Genomic DNA, 17,200 nt, shown 5'->3' with positions numbered 1-17,200 from the left:
TACTCCTTCGAGAAGTTTTAGTTAGCTGCCTCTACAGCCGTGGAGCAAAGTGTGGGGCTCCATGCAGCTCTGCGGCTCTGCAGGAAGCCCTACAGGCAGCCTGGGAAAGCAGCTCTGTCCAAGAAAACCAGCGAGTCTGATCTTTCCCTCCTCCCCATCCCTGGAGCTTGCCTGCCTGCCTGAGCAGCACAGGGACCCGGTGCTTCCCTCTGCTGCTGCAGTGCCCCCTGGGACCACCCAAGCTGGGTGCCTGTGGGTGGGGGCCACCTGGGAGGAGCCGCTGCTGCTGCCATGGAGGGAAGCACCAAAAGTCCCTGCAGCCCAGGGACTGCTCCACCCACTGGCAGCTCACCCTCCCCTCCCTGTCAGAGAGGCTGGTAAGTCAGCGGGGTGTGTGCACGACGTGGGGGTTTATTCAGCCCTAAATTGAAGCTGTGTTTTTTAAAACCCACCACTTCAATTTTGGGCCCCCATTGTGTCTACATACACCCATCATCTAATACTTCATCTGAGAAGGGTTAATTTTTCATGCAATCGGCCATTTTAAAAGTGCTCTGCAGCCATGCACATGTGTCACAGCACAGCTGTAGGCTGATCATGTGAAAAGTGTGACTTGGATAAGAACATCCAAGGAAGGAATAGTGGTCAGCTGGATGTTCCATAGGTTTTACTATCCAGGGACTTCCTTGCCCTTTGATCTTTTGCAATTAGTGCCAAAGAAGTTATTCTGTTTATTATTCTGTTAACAGTACTGAACTCACTCCACAGGCTCAGAAACAGGTTCGTTATCTCTGCTCCCCAGGACACAGACCAGATATTTGGGAAGAGATTTTAGTCAGATGTCAATATTCACCTAGAAAATTTGAATTGGGATTTGCAGCGCTTGGTTAAAAAACCCTACATGTTCTGTTTATGAGGTGACCGAAAATGGCAGTGGTTTCCACAGATCAGACAGAATTCAGAATGTATTGTAGTGGATCCAAGTGAGTGGTTACTTTCTGTTACAGTTTAGAAACAGACTACTTGCTTAAATAGTTGAATACCATTAACTCCAAAAGGCTCTTTATAGAGGTAGACAGTGTACATTTTCAAATACTTACAGAAGTGCCTTTTTTTATCCAATCAATTATTTATTACAGTTTGTTAGGCAAATATTGTGAGCTAAATTACCTTCTAGTGAAAACTGGTAAAGCTCCATTGAAATCCCTTGATTTATGCCATTTGATACCAGCAAAAAATTATCTGTCTTTCTTTGAAGGCACCTCTTATGTATATTTAAAATGTACTAAACAAATATGATACATTTATTACATCTCTACAAATCAATATGTTATCTATAATTTAAATAAAGCAAAGATAAAATAGTTGTCTTAAAGCATTAATACATTCAGAAAAACGTGCCCAAAACTTTTTTCCTGCTGCAATTTAAGTGAATGAGTTCATGTCCATAGAGCTTTATGAAGATGAGAAATATTATGTAAGTTTTAAATTATATCAGTATTATGAAAGTTGATTTTTATCTTAACTGCAGAGAGACGATGTTTTCTTCATTATCCAGGAAATACCCGTTTTCATATGGTAGAGATGTGAAGAAAAAATGTCCAGTTTTGCATCTATCAATCAGACAAAATTTTCTTTATCATTACTGGGAGATTTGCCCCATCTCTTCAGGTTCAGGCTAATAAAAGCAATCCCATATTTAGACATCATGAAAGTTATGATGATATTAACCAGGAAAGAGCATGAATAGTTCAAACAAACTCTTACTATCCTGTCCTTACGTCGTCCTGCTAGGCCCTAGATCTTGCAGAGCATAACTTAGATTCCTGCATTACCTATGCATAACTGTGTAAGTCAAGACTACATTTCAATGCCAACTTTGAATTCTCTTGCTTTTAAACTTCATGTCTCAACCTTAATATTATGTAAACCTGTCAGATTATTTTTGGATATTAATATTATACCAATACCATGGTTCCTTTTTGATGGATCAAAAATGCATTGATTGATAAGTAGTTTATCACTGGTTACAAGAATAATCTCTTATTTGCTTCAGTATAGCTATTAAATAGCTACCTAGAGATTGATGATGGTACTATAAAGTACTTCATCATTAACAGTTTTAAGATCTAGCCCCAGAGTATAAACATATTTCATTACTCTGATGTTTTTTATTAGAATATCTGGGAAAAAATGTGTATTAACTTGCTGTGGAAATTTCTGGCAAAACAGTGATTTCTTTGGCCTCCCAGTGCTTCATATAGCATCATGCTGTTATATCACCACCACTGCAGTAATGAGGGCTTTAGTCATGATCATATCAGTAGTAGGAGACAAATAAAACAAAATGCTGCAAGGAGTGAAAGGAAAATAGCTGTAGTACATAATGGGCCTGATTCTGTCACTGTTGAAGTTAATGATATTTTTGCCAGTTAATTTCAGTGAAAAAAAGGATTAATTCTTTCATGTGCTCTAGTAACAGGAAATATTGAGCCTGATACTGCACTCTTTATATGCTTGCAGTTCTTTTGAAATCAGAAAGAATATTTTCCCCCTACGTGAAGCAGGGTAAGATCCATTACTAGTAAGTTATAACTGCTCTATAGTCTTGAGTCTCAGAGTACAGGCCGTGTCTACACTTAAACTGCCAAATCAGATTATGCCTATGTCCTCTGTTCATTTTGCATGCTTGCTAAAATAACCTATTACAATACTATAATTCCAAAGAGTATGTTAACTTCCTGACTTTTTATAGTAATACCATACAGCTGGTTCAAATAAACATTCCAAGCCAGTGCATTTTTCATCTTGAAAAAAATGGCAATGCCAGAGAAGTTTTGTATTTATTCAGGACCTACTATCATTACATTTGACACCAGGTACAGAATTAATAGCTTTAAAAATGGTAATTACTCTCTAGGCTTTCACATTGATTCCCTTCTACTGTTGTTGTTCATTTATTTTGTTGACCAGTGCAGTCAAAATGGGAGGAAAATCTGCTCATGGTATTAATTTTCATGAATTATTGCACTGTTCTGGCTCACTAAAACTTCATTGTTGTTTTTTCACATTTTGAATAAAATGTGTCTGTGGTTTTAGTTTGAATCAAGATCCATTTTTAGACTTCAGTGTGCCCTTGACATTACCTTGCTGGTATAGAAATATATTGCTGTTGATGTACAAACATAACTAAATAAGCATTCAGTGTATATCAACCTTATGTGAACTGTTAGAAATGCATTATACTATGGCTTTTCAGCATCAATTCATTTATTGATGTTATTTCTATAGAAAAAGTAGATGCAATGCTCAATCTTACAGCCTTACTTAGGGAAAATTACCAAAGTCATGGGAATTTGGCTTTGTAAAGCCTTCAGGATTAGGTTTCTAACTGGTCAGATTATGCTTTCAGTTATGCTACTGCAAACCCATTGAGTTTTGCCTTCAGTGCAGTTGCACCAGTGTAAATGAAAAAAGATAAATATGGGGGAAAAAATTTCCAGGTAGCGTTTTAGTTTTCACTCGTGAGAAGATACGATATAATACATCACTAATATATCAGCCTTCTGCATCTGATAGAAATAATCCTACTAATAACTTTTTTTTCCAATTTAAGCATTAATCCTAGATAATCTTGTGCATATTAATTTATGATTTGTTGTATCTGGTGTACTAATTAGGAAATATAGTATTTATAATGTTAAAAAAGACATTTATAATGTGACAAGAAATAGTGAACTTTGCTCAAAATATCTCTGAATAGGAAGTGATAAAAGGCTGGATATTCTACTTTGCATCTCTTATAAGTTGCAGGGCCTTCTCCCATTCCCAGTGACGTAAGTAGAGACCTGTGACTGATGTCAATGGAACAATAACAGGTGATCAATAGTTCTACATGCTATGTCATGTATAAAAAGGCAATAATGTACAAAGTCTTTGTTGTAGATAAATGGACAGTACAGCTACAAAGTTTGTCTTTTACTAAAAGAAATTATTCTGGTATCATGTTATACAATTATTTTACATACATTTTGCTACTACCATCTGCAAAATGCTATAATAGAGCTATAATTTACAACTGTAAAATAATTGCAATTTATATTTTATGATCTAAAAAGAGTTTCTGTTTTCAGTTTTAATATTTTTTTAACGTTACCAAGGATTCAAGAAGAATATGTTGTTTTCTGTGCTACTGGTGCAAGTTGTTAAATTGTTATGATGATTTTCTAATAGTAGGAAGCAGCATCATACAGTTTATAGATAAAATAAATTATATTTCTGAAACTAAAAATGAATAGTAATATTCTTCACAGTTCTTAACCATTTTTGTACCAAAAATGTTTTATTAAGACCACACGCACATTTTCCATAGAAATTTCTGTTTTCATTCATAAAAACCCCAAACCTTCAATAGTTTGGCTGAAATAGTCTGGTTGATCTGTAGTTGCTGAATCAGTGGATCCCTGGCCCTTGTGCTGTCTAACAGAGTGTATATAAACATTTGTAACCCTGACTGTATCATGTGACTGGAACAAAGAAATAAAAATTAGTCTTTTACCAACATTTCTAAATGTCACACATTTATAACAAACCCAAAGGTGATTTAAAAAAAAGCAAACTAGAACAATTTAACTGCTTTTGAGTTAGTTGCACATGATAAATATACTTTTTAAAATAACATTTAAATCTTGCTCTCCTTATTCATATGACCATTCATAAGCTATGAATGGCTGTTTGGTTGTCTTCAGTATCAGTTGTTGTAGTTGTTATTTGCTATGATTTTTCTTAATACTTTTTAAGAAGTATGAAACTTTTTTTTTAATAGGGTCACTTAATAGTGGTTCTTTTGTCCTTTGTCACTGCAAGATGTAAAAACAAAGCACTGAGCCTTATTTTAATATATAGAATTTAAGGAAGTGTATATCAATACAAATGTACAAGTTTGCTGATTGTATGTATAGAAAAATGTTTCATATGTTTTCAACAAATGACTATGGAAAACTGCATTATAAAAATAGTTAATAGTATTAAATAATAACATTGGAATAAAATCCTGGTTTTGTCTGGAGAGTCCAATAAGCCTCTCTCATTCCAGGTGGAAAGTACCAGTAGTTTGTTGCTCTATATTCCCTGTTGTTCCTTTCTCGTAAGGCTACTTTAAATGTGAAAGAGGATTGGGTTGCTCAAGAGTTGATTTTTGAGATTTATAGTTCTGCTAATCAAGTTATTCTTACACAATTACATAGATGTCTCTCAGGAGTCTATCCACAATTGGTTTAGTAGGTTACAGGCCAGGTATTTTGCCCATTTCTGAAGCGAGTGCACTGGTGCAAATGCATACAAGGTCCTACCTCAGCTGCAGAACCTGTATTTGGGAAGCCCAAAGATGGTCCCTATGTGTTTTCTTTGGAGGTGGATAACACCTCAGATGAAATTAAAAGAAGAAGGGGTCATGGTTCCATCTTTGCACTAAGCCCGGAATAGCAGTCTGTGCCTTTCGAAAGGATAATGCAGCATTCACACGAAATCATTGCACCAGTCTGCTTCAATTAGGGTGTCTTTACATGTGCTCTGGGGCAAAGGGGGGATGTTGTAATTGGAGCAGCTCTCAGGAGCCGCTTTAATTAAAGTGCTGCAGCATCTCCTATATTCAGTGTTCCACACTTCAGAATGGTGGTGGGGACACTTTAAGTAAAGCTTATTTGACAAGCAATAGCTAAAGCTCCCCTGCTGCCATTTTGAAGCATGGGGACACTGAATACACATGACAGCAAGGCTGCTGGTGTGCTAATTAGCATGCTGCAGCAGACTCAATTAATCAGAGCAGGTGTCAGGCACATGTATAGGTGTTTTCTTGAGATTTGAGAAATCTGAGATGTATTCAGATTACCCCCATCTTTGGCAAGAGCCCAAGTGATGTTACATGCCCAGTATTTGTGTGGAAAATAACTGGGGTGGGGGCATTGGGGAAGGAGTGATGTGTCTATCCTCCCTACTTCTCCCAGGGGTCTGGTCCAGGCAGTTGCCTTAAACCACTAAACAGGGTTAATGGTTTGGTTGGATGTTACTAAATATACAGTGCTTATATTTTTAATATTTGTAGCTGATACTAAATTCCTTCCTTGGGCAAACTTTCCTCTGAGGTCAATAGGGCTCAAAACTGCAGGCCTGGATCTTATTGTCCAGGTTAATTGACTTAGAGAAGCCCAGTGTTACACAAAATGTAAAAGCAATACCCAAAGTGATTTAACACATCAAGATAATAATAGAATGAAGTCCCAGAATCTTCATACAGGCTATATAATTGAATTGGTTTCTGAAACCATGGGCTTGATTTTTGCTGCCTTGAAATCAGTGGTAAAATGCCCTTTCTCCTTTCAATAGGGGCAGGATTGGGTCCAGAGTTATAGTGATCATCCTTGTAAAGAAATCCAGTAGCTCCTTGGTGTCATTTTCCAGCACATGGCACTTTGCATGCTTTTTTATTTCCTATAACAGAATTTACAATAGATGTACAATAGTAAAATTAAGGCAAAATTAAGGAGTTTGAGAAGAATCTACACAAATATTTAAAATGCAACTCCTTTCTCAAAAAGCTATCAGATTTTCTATATTAATTTGGGCCAGGTACAATTTTTAAATAGTTGCCTTTGATGCTGCTCTGATCTTAAGTCAGAAATAACTTGTTTTGCTTTAATGAGCTTCAGCCTTATTTTGTCCACACAGAAATTCCTAGGGTTTTTACCTTTGAGATATATGGAATCAGTATCTGGTCTTTAGGGAAGCTGATAGTGTCAACTTGTTACTTTTATAATAACATTATTTGTGTTTGTTAATGTAAATATTACTTTTCACATTTTATGTAAATTGGTGATTCCTAAACAGCACTCCCAGAGCACTTCCCAGTGCTCCTCCAAGAACTAGCCTTCTGGCTTTGAGGCCTTGATGCACTTCCAGACAGGATATCTGTGGAAGGAAGGAAGGAAGGAAGGAGGAAGTTGCCACCAGAGGCCACTGTTTTATAAAAGGAGCTGTGCTGGAAGCCAGCTGCCTCTTTCTTCCCCCTCCACAACCAAAACCATCCACACCCAGGACTCAAGTCACCAGTCTTACAATCACATGGCAGGGGGGAAGGAGCCAAAATGAAGGCCTTGTTTTCAGACCAAAGCGGTACTCTGGACAAGGATGTCAGGGAAAATATTTGGTAGGCTCAGGAAGAGCAGAACAAGATGGCTACATATGAAGAAGCCAGGAATCGGTTGCAGGAGCAAGAGAGGAGACTTCAAGAAAGGAAAACGGGTCAGGGCCAGAAGTGGGCCAGTAAGGTGTGAGGAATGTGGTAATGATGGAGAGGAAGGGCAGGTAGGAGGAGGAGGACCCAGGAAGCAGTGGGTGGAGTGCATCCTAGAAAGAAACATATCTGCAGGGAGGGCAAAAGAACAAGGGTCTTGGAAGTGAAGGACCAGGGAGGAAGGGCCCAGGTTGGTTAAGGCAGGTACAGTGCAAGGCAGGCACAATGCAAATGGCAGGTGTAGTTTTGGGTGTTGTCCAGTTACGAACTGGACTTTAGCTGGGATGATCTAGTTGGGGACAGTCCTGCTTTGAGCACAGGGTTGAACTAGATGAGCTCCTGAGGTTCCTTCCAAGCCTAACTTTACATGAGTCTATAAGGGAGGTGACAATTTCTCTAGTATGTTAGTTTTCAACCTTTCTTCATCTGTGGAGCTTTAAAAAAGGTCCAAATGGAGGTGTGAACCCCTTTACCTTGTACATATGGGTATTCACATCCTTTTAATTAATCATAGTTGTGGACCCCTTAGACATAGTCTGCAGCCCCCAGGTTGAAAACCACTGCTCTAGTAGATAAGTGTTATTCTAAGAATTGGTATCTTGTAACGTTACACCCATCTGCTTCTGCTCCTGTTGAAGTCAACGCAGTCTTCCTGTTAACCTTTTTGGGAGTAGGATTGGTACCTTTTATGTTTACAGCACACTCAAAAGTACATTTGGTCCATTTGTAGTTTTTTACTAGTAAGGTAAAAAGTCTGTGAAATTCAGACTTTTTAAACATCCCTTTAATTTAAGCAGATTTTAGGGGTAATTATTTTAAGAACAATTATACAAATGTTACCTGAGGCAAATCATATAAAATTAAAACAAAGAGTACCATGCTATATAGACAAGTTCCAAGTTAGAAGGAAGTTTTAGAATCTCCAGCCTCCTGGAATTCCTATAGTTTGGTGTTTATTCTTGATATATCCCAGAGGGAAATATAGGGTAATCTTATACAGAAATATATGTAATTAAATTTAAATAAATGCTATTGAGAAACTAGCAAAATCATTCTATCATTTAAGTGCCATATATACTGTAGGCAATAAACGGTTGCCTACAGTAATTACCTTATAAAAATTATTTTGAATAATGCATATAACTAAAGCTTTAGGATAAGCACCTTATAAATAAAAATAAACAAATAACAATGAATAAAAGTTTTCTTTGTAGGCTAGGTTTTCAGGTAAAGGTCAGAAGAACACTGAGGCACTGCTGCAATTACCATAGATATATGATGATTTCTTAAAAGATAATATGTAAATGAAAGGCCTTCACTGTTTAAGAAAGATTTGAATTTAAAAATCATTAGCATGTGCTACTTATCAGTATAAGTCCCCTAAATGTCTTTATGGGTTGGATGTCTATTCATGAAATTGAAAATTGATATGTTCTTTTTGTTTGCTCCTGTTTGTAGAAAATGTCTTATTGCAAGACATTTTGTGCTAACATAAGTTCTGTTCACCTTACAAGTAGTCTAAACTTCAGTTGGGCTGTCTGTGCGAATAAAGCAAAAAAAGTGGTGGTTATGTATTCTGGTGTCCTCTAATCATCTTGATTCTGCAAACATATATACAGATAGCGTAGCTCATGTGAGAAGTGTTGTATCCATCCGAGTAAAATTACTCAAGTGTATAAGTGTTTGAAAGAGTAACATATGCCTTGCATTTCTATGTGCACTTCAGTATACCTTTTAACTGAAAACAAAATGTAGTAAAGCGTATAATGTTGGCAATAGCTTGAAGTTTTAGGTAACTTTAAATGTGTATAGTTTAAAAATATTTTCATGGTACCCTTTAATGATTTTATGCAGTTAAGTTCTGTGATTTAAAAATAGTAAAGGAGTATTTATTCTGAAAAGTCTTTATAAATAATAATTCTATGTACACTTGCAAAATTTAATTTTCTGAAGCCAAACCAATGTTTAGTTATATTGACACAGTTCAGGATTGTAATCTGTTTCCCCTACCTAAAATCAAAATGAACAAAACATATATCAGAATTTTCTTTAAAAGATACTTCCCTGAGCTAAGCCAATTTTTGTTAAAAGTGGGATTTATAACAAAAACTTTGGAAAACCTTTTTTTTTTTTTAGCTCAGGTTTAATGAATTTCACTTGAGGGTCTCCATATGAATTTGAGTCAATATCCCTTACATTTAAGGCAAAATCCTGCACATAATCCCATTGAAGTTAATGAAACTACTCACATCAGTGGGGTGAAGGGGACTTGCTACATAAAGTACAATGGTGATTGTAATAAATATCATGCTACCAAGTGCTGTAAAAGTCTTGAATTTAGAACAGGATCCTGCAGAATTTATTCACCTAATTAAACCTTTTCCAGGCCAGTGAGTCAACTGATCCCAGAAGAACATGGGAGCTGAATCAGGTCCCTCGATCAATTTCTTTCGTTTTTCTTTTTTTTTTTTAAATGCATATTGCATTACGTGGGTGTGAAGGGCTGAGTCCTACAACCCTTGCTCTCAGGATTAGTTATACGAGTAAGGATTACACATGTGGGTAAGGGCTGGAGTGTAAAATCTCTGTAAATATAACAGCAAAATTATGGATAACATTAAATCAGCGCTGAATACCATCCATCTTTTTCATTGAAGCCACACAGCATGAGGATATGTTATATGAAAAAGTCAGTTGAACTCTGTGGGTATCTTGCTTCCCTGGACTGTTTTCAGTAGGGGTATCTGTTTCTAGTGTACTCTCACAGTCATTTTCTGCAAAACCTAGCAAAAATTCTGAATGTAAGAAGCCAGAACTTGAGGAAAAGGAAATGAACAATTTTCCAATTTATGTAATTTAAGAGAAATAGCTATAAGAGAAAAAATACCTGCCATGCTGCAAGACTCTGTTAAAAGTGGCAAAAGTCCCCAAACATTAATTTTCAAGGCTTCTATAGCCTTGGATGGCCAGAAACACCATAAGATAGGTGTATTTTTATTGAATTGGATCCTATTTAATTTACAGAAGGGTCATAATGTAATTTTATGTATTAATTTTGTAGCAGCTTGTTGTTCCAGTTTACATTGTTTAGCATGAGATTTTTAACACATTTATCAAAATCATATGTTTAAAGCAAACATAACTAATTCAGAGAATGAACTATTTTAAAATGGCTTACTTGTAATTAGGAGTTAACTGGCTTTAATTGTATAATTGGATGGAAGTTTTTGACTGAAAAAAGTCTGAAATTTCTAGGTGCAGGAATATTCAAATACATATCTTCTATGGAACATGTTTGTGTATTTTTTATTTATTGCAAAGTTAAAGGAGGGAAAATCTAGAAATGCTGAATACATGAATATATAAAGCAGGCAGTTTTAACTGAACCAAATGACATTAGAATATTTTAAAGGTCAGCAGTGTAATGATAAAAAATAGCAAAGATGATAACATTGAAAAGAAGCTAAATGTGGTCACATGTTTTGTTCTTCTGGAAATTGAGCAAAAGGTATACAGTGTAGTAGCCCAAAATCTGTAAATACAGTTGAAATATTTTAGTTGTTTTAAGAGACTATGAAAAATGTGGATTATAATACTTTTTTGAAACACCCCTTTTAATATTATGTACCACAGTGCATGGTAAAATGAGAAGTCTGTTTGAGGACTAGGGCGGCCGAGCTAATGTCATTGTGCTACATAGGGCCGGATAGCTGGATGCCAAGACTAACAGAGGGATGCATATTGCCTGCCTTTTAGTGAGCTAATTACACAGGGCCTTGCATCACAGCATGTAAAAGATGGAGTGGGCAGGGTAGGGCTTCGGGAGTGCCAGGCATCTGTTGCCATGGGGTGGGGGGAGGGCGATGCTGCTTGTGTTGAGAGCTGCAGAACTCACTGGACAGCCATAGATGTGTTTGGATAAGAGGATTCCTTCTTTGTAGGCCCAACAGATCTCAGTATTTGGAATGGTTATGTGCGATGTAGTTAATCATGTTAGTCTGAAGTCAAGTAGAAGGCAAAGGTAGATTTGCACTGTATAGACTAACCGAAGTAGGTAGGTAGGCATGGCAGAAGGCATAGCACTGGTTATATAAGCCAGGTCCTGAGGTCTGGGTTTTAGCTAAAATTTAAGTTCAAGCAAAGACTGGTTCTTATTAATTTAAAAGTCATATAACTTTGTGTTTTCAAGGCCAGAATCTTCTTGCCTTACTCATGAGCAGGCTTGTTTAAGTCAGAAAAACTATTTGTGTATGCAGACTAAGAAGGATCTGGCTCATGTTTATCAGTGCAATAGAGTACAACATAGATTCTTAATAACAGTTAATAATTAATAACTTAATAATGGATAACTGTTATTAATGGGGACTTCCCCTAAATCCCCTATGGGAAAGTCAACAGAATTGAGCACAGGACTATATGTCACCATATAAAACACCTTTACTTTCGTTTGTTAGCCTGTGGATCTGCTCCACTTTACTTAATGCCAATACAGGTTTCCCTCTCTTTATGTGGGTTCTGTATGTGCAAATTTGCTCTTATGTGATGAAAATTCATTATATGCAAAGTATATTTTATGCAGTCAGTGTGGTGGAAGCCTGCAGTCAGCTGCTTTGTGCGGTGCATTGTGGCAGTCGATGCGCACCAAAATATAGTCTCCTGTGTGGATCTGTGCTCATCGCTCATTGTCTGCAACATGTGTTTCTGTAGTTGCCAACTCCATTATGGTAACATTCACCACCACCCTGTGTATGTGTACTGTCTTCTGTCGGCGAGTACCAAAATTGTCTTGTAGAAGTGGTGGAAATGGTCTGGGGGTCAGTACAGTCAAGGTCTTAGAATATATCCCTATTTGTTACATTGTAAAGTGGGTATCCTTTATGCAAATTTGAGTTATGTGCCATTTTCCATGTACAAGATAAAGTGAGGGAAACCTGTATTATTTTAGGACTCTGAACATGTTGTACATTATCTACATACTTTTAGACATTAATAAAATATTTTGTTTCACCTCTGATGACCACCTTAGCACATGCTGGTACAAAATAGATCATCTGAAAGGGTTAGGGTAAAATGCAAGCATCGTTTAAATTCCCTTTTTATGGACATATTTATGTATCAAACTCTAAGGCTCCACAGCAGTCTGCAAGAGATTATCCAAGAGATAATAAATCCTCGGGAGGAGCCATCAAAGCATCATTGCCAATTTGTAGCCACTAAAAAGGCTCTCACATCTCTCTTACTGTCACTGCATTATTGATTAGCCTGCAAAATACTGAAGTCGTATTGATTGCAAATATTTAGGGATGAAAAAGTAAAATTTATCCTCTAAGGAAGTTGCTATCCCATCCACGTTTTTAGAATGAGTTTTCTTCTGTTGTGTTTCTCTTTTTATCCCCCTCCTCCCATTGCATGCAGAAAACTGATGCATCTATTTGATGGCCTCACCAAGGTGGGCAAATGGGTGCTTGCCTCTCTCTTTTGTGCCTGGAGGGAGATTTGTAGTGGCAAGAAGAGGATCTAGAAGGAGAAATGAAAGAGAGGCTGAGGAAGTCCTTTGGGCACTTACATATTTTCAGCTATGAAATTCTGTAAAGTAAAGCCATTTCTGTGTATGTTGTAACTTATTTGCCATGTATAAAAGCATATCTTGAAAGTCTTTGCAAATCAAAGCTTGAACTCTGAACACATTTAATTTCAGGGCAGATTTTTTTTTCCACCTTAGCCAATGGCTGCCTGTCATCCTGGTCCCTTTTTGTCACACACCTATTCTGCTAATCCAGCTACAGAAAAACATTTTCCAAAAGGGACAGGAGCACTTAGCTCTGGGAGAATTTTCATCTTATGTACCCATTAGAGTGTTTTTAAGGGTACTTTCCAAGTGAACCTGATAAAAAAAAAACCCAACAAAACAATTATTCCCAAATCCAGCAACCTACCTCTAGCTACCCTTTCCCTAGTGGTTCCTTAACAGCTCCATTGGCACATGCAGGTGGTTTTCTGCCTGGTTAGTTTAAAGTTAGTTTTCTGCTTAGTATTTAAGCTGAAATCATTAACATGTGTCTTGTGCATTACCTGAATGAAAGGCAAGTTCCCTGGTTGTTATTGCCCATTTTTTTTCTTTGCCCCTGCACTTCCCTGTTTCGATTACAAATCCCCCTCCAGGCACAAAGCAAGCTGGACACCTACAGTGCAGCTAAAGAGTTATTTGTTCCCTAGGTGGACACTAATGAATGACTGCAGTGCTGCCCTGAGTGAGGGGGTCCCCACTATTAAAAGTTTAATAGAAAGATCTGAGAAGCCAGGGGCCAAGAGGAGGAGGAAGGAGTGGAGGGACTGAGTAAATCACTAAGTACCTTGTCTGTTCCTTTGCCTTAGTGAAGACTAGGCCATCTAAGAGGGCAGTAGCAACTGGGGCACTGAGAGAAGTTAATTCCCTCTGTGTTCTCTGCTTCTTTTGCCATCAATCCCACCACAGGCTGCTGAAGCTGCAAAAATATGTCGGCTCCTTTCCACTGGAAAAAGCCATGAAAGAAACAAGAATATGGTCCTGCTGAAAACTGAGATAATTCAGAGTTCTTCTTTTCTTGCTCCTTCTCTATTTGCTCTTTTCCTCTTTGTTCTTTTTGCCCTTTCCGCCTGCCTTATCCATCCATCAATCTAGCTTTCTTCCCCCCCACACACACACTTTCTGTCTGCATCATTCTTTCTCTTTCTGTTACTAAGAAGGAATTTAACTTAAGGTACATTTTTATTCTTTTTGTTTATTCCAAGACAGCACGGAAGAAGTAAAACACTTCTTTAATTCTGTGTTGCATCCCCAAATGAATCTCTCTTCCTGCGAATCTGATTTGGAACATCCCCACCTGTGCTAAGTTATGATAAAGCAGGACCCATTTTAATTCCAAGAATTGTAAGAAGTTTAAGCTCTTGTTTGTCCTTCATTGAATGAGGTTAGGTATAAGTATCTTTGGTTGTCCCCACTTCACCTTCGGTTCCTGGTGTTCAGAAACCTAAACTGACATGAAGCATTCAAGTATGTAAGTCTGAATCCCCTTTTCGTAACTGAGATATATGATAATTGGCTGCTTCCCAATTTACAAGTGGAGAGAGGCAGAATTATTTATTTCATTTTTATCTGCTGTGCTTAACCAAGAACATTCATATATTTCCTTTAGCATAGAACTTAAAATTCTTGAGTCATGTGAGCCTTGCAATAGACATGGGCAGTAGGATTTTATTTTTATTTTGTTAGGGTCAGGCCACCAGAATTCATGCTGTCCTGGAGTTTGGTAGGTTCCTTTGAGTATTATAACTAATTGTGAGGGTGGACAGTGATGAAAAAGAGATTCTTAGCATTCCTAAGATGGAGAGACTTCAAGCAGAGTTAGAATTATCCTATGGCTAAGTCCCAATCATTCAAAATTATTTTAAAGATCAGAGAACCTACTAAATGAAAGCTGAGCCTTAAGTTTTGGCAGTAGAACTTTATTTTTAGAGAAATATGTTAGCCTTCTGATGATAGCTGATTGAGGCAACTCAAAGGACCTAACCCAGGGGTTTTCAACCTTTTTTGGTAGGTGTACCCCTGGTGGCCAGTCCAAAAGCAGGGAGTCCTCCAGCCAGCCAATGAGTGGGGGGAAGGGGTCCCTGTGGTGAAACCAGAAACACTAGCGGCAAAATCAGAAGCGCCACCAGCAAAACTGGAGGTGCCCTGCCTCTTCTCCACTCTGCTGCCACATACCCGCTGGGGACTTCCCAAGTACCCCCAGGGGTACGCATACCCCCAGTTGACAACCCCTGACCTAAACTATACTGTCTTTTTAGCGTGGTTCTATAATATGGCTCACACTATATAGAAACCACCCTCTAAAAGGCCTTTGACATGCAATGCAGGAACCCCATGAGGGTGTAAATGCCTCTGTAAAGAGGTATTAACACCTGAATTTGATGGTAGTCTCCTCTCTAAAATTATCTCATTAGGCAAAGGCCTCAGGAAAGGGCCTATCATGTTAATTAAACCTGTCAGTGTAAATTCCCTGAGATTGTTGCCTGAATTACCAAGAATTTTGCACTGACAGAAAACTCCCTCTTACAGATTTAAGACATTAGTTGGAAATGTCTGTAGTGGATCTATAGAGCTCATCTGGGATTTTCCCCCAAGGCTGTTAGCCCTGTGGCTGAATTTTGGCTTTAAGATAGATGGAACCTTGATTAATGTGACCACCTGTCTATGAATTACTAGAGTTGAAGTAGATGCTTTTTTTGGTAACTAGTTTATAAAGCATTTGGGAATGTACCCAGAGGCTCTTCAATCTACTGCATCTCTTAGAAAATTTTGACAGTGTTGACATTCAAGGTGTAACTTTTCTTAGACTACAGGATTCTAGTATTTGGAAATACTGAAGTATAGTATGCACACAAAAAAAACATTAGTAGGAATCTTATAATTCTGTTGGGTTGGTTATTTTAGCATTCTATATCTGGATTATTAAGATTCAGCATTTGTGGTGTTAGTCGCATGTAACAAAAATAGGAGCTTACCCTGCATCTGTGTGAGACAGATATAAATCTAAACCTAAGCTGAAAGATGTGCAGTATGCCTCTTCTTCTGCGGGGAAGTAGGGAGGAAAGGCAGAAATGCTTACTTTACCCAATATGCTGTGGCTCAACTATATAGAAACCAAATGGCAATTTGATTTTAGAGGTTTTCCAGAGAGGAAAGGAAGAAACTCAGCTTTAACTTGCCAGGCAGTCACCCTCTCAAGGAAGTCTATTTTTATTCATCCTAGTCCAATCAGCGCAAGTGTTTTTCTTCATAATGAGGCCAGATTTCTTTTTAGTGGGTGTATTTGTTTCTGTTACAGAGTTTCTCCTCAGAAACTCCTTAAGACACTAACTGGTCCTCGTCAGACTTCAGTGGAACTTATTCCTGTGCTTAAAGGCTGTTTTGAATGAATTTCTTTCCTGAATTGGGGCCTGTGGATAGATCTTAAGCCTGAGTGCTGGACTATGGTGAATGATAAAATAGCTTTGTTGCTTCTGGAAATGTTGAATCTGGCAACAATATTCTGCATTAATTCTGTCTTAAGAGCCACTCAAGTACCAGTAAGAAATTTCAGTGATAATAGCTGTATTATAAATTTGGGACTTGGTACAAGCTACCAGAAATTCTCTTTTTCAGCTTCTGAGTATATAATATGATACGGTTTTATGATAGCTTCTACTTACGTGCTATTGAGACTTGAGATAAAAAAAATATTGAGAACGGTTTTCCGGTCAAGAGAACAACAAAAACATTTCAAACTTTATGTTTTTTCTTTAATTGGTCAGCTCTGTAAATATCTGTGGTGAGCTATATTAACAAATATAACAGAACATTTTTCAGAAAATTAGGGGATTTATCAAAATAATTTTGTGACATTTGTCATTAATGCTACTTGTAAATATGAAGCCAAATTTATCAAGAAGGAGTATAAGAAAGAATATTCACTTGGACTTGTGAGTATTTGGGGAACCAAACCTGAATTCACAAAGAAGTTTTCCAATTATTCTACAGAAAGTAGCTTCTCCCCTTTGTTAGTGGTAGTAACTTCCCACCTAGTGAAGTATACAGTAAGATATGGTAAAGGCAGATAGATACAGTGCTATATAAGTGCAAGGAAAAGAATAATTTTTCCTGTTTCTTACCATTGTCAAAGAGGAAGCTCTAGCTACATCAGTTCAGCCTGTCTTGGTATAATACTCACTGCTTATGTTGGTGACAGTTTCTGTTGTTCGTTTTTTTTAAATGCTTAGTTCAGGAGTTTCTTATAGACCTTGGAAAGGCTGCTAAATTCAGCCTTAATGAGTAAATCACTCTCATTATCCACAGGATAGGTACATAACAAGGAGTGGCAATGCAGACTTCCC

This window comes from Crocodylus siamensis, chromosome 5 (assembly GCF_052110815.1).
Source record: "Crocodylus siamensis isolate JL-2025a chromosome 5, ASM5211081v1, whole genome shotgun sequence".
Lineage (NCBI taxonomy): Eukaryota > Metazoa > Chordata > Crocodylia > Crocodylidae > Crocodylus > Crocodylus siamensis.
Note: the sequence above shows the minus strand (reverse complement) of the source record.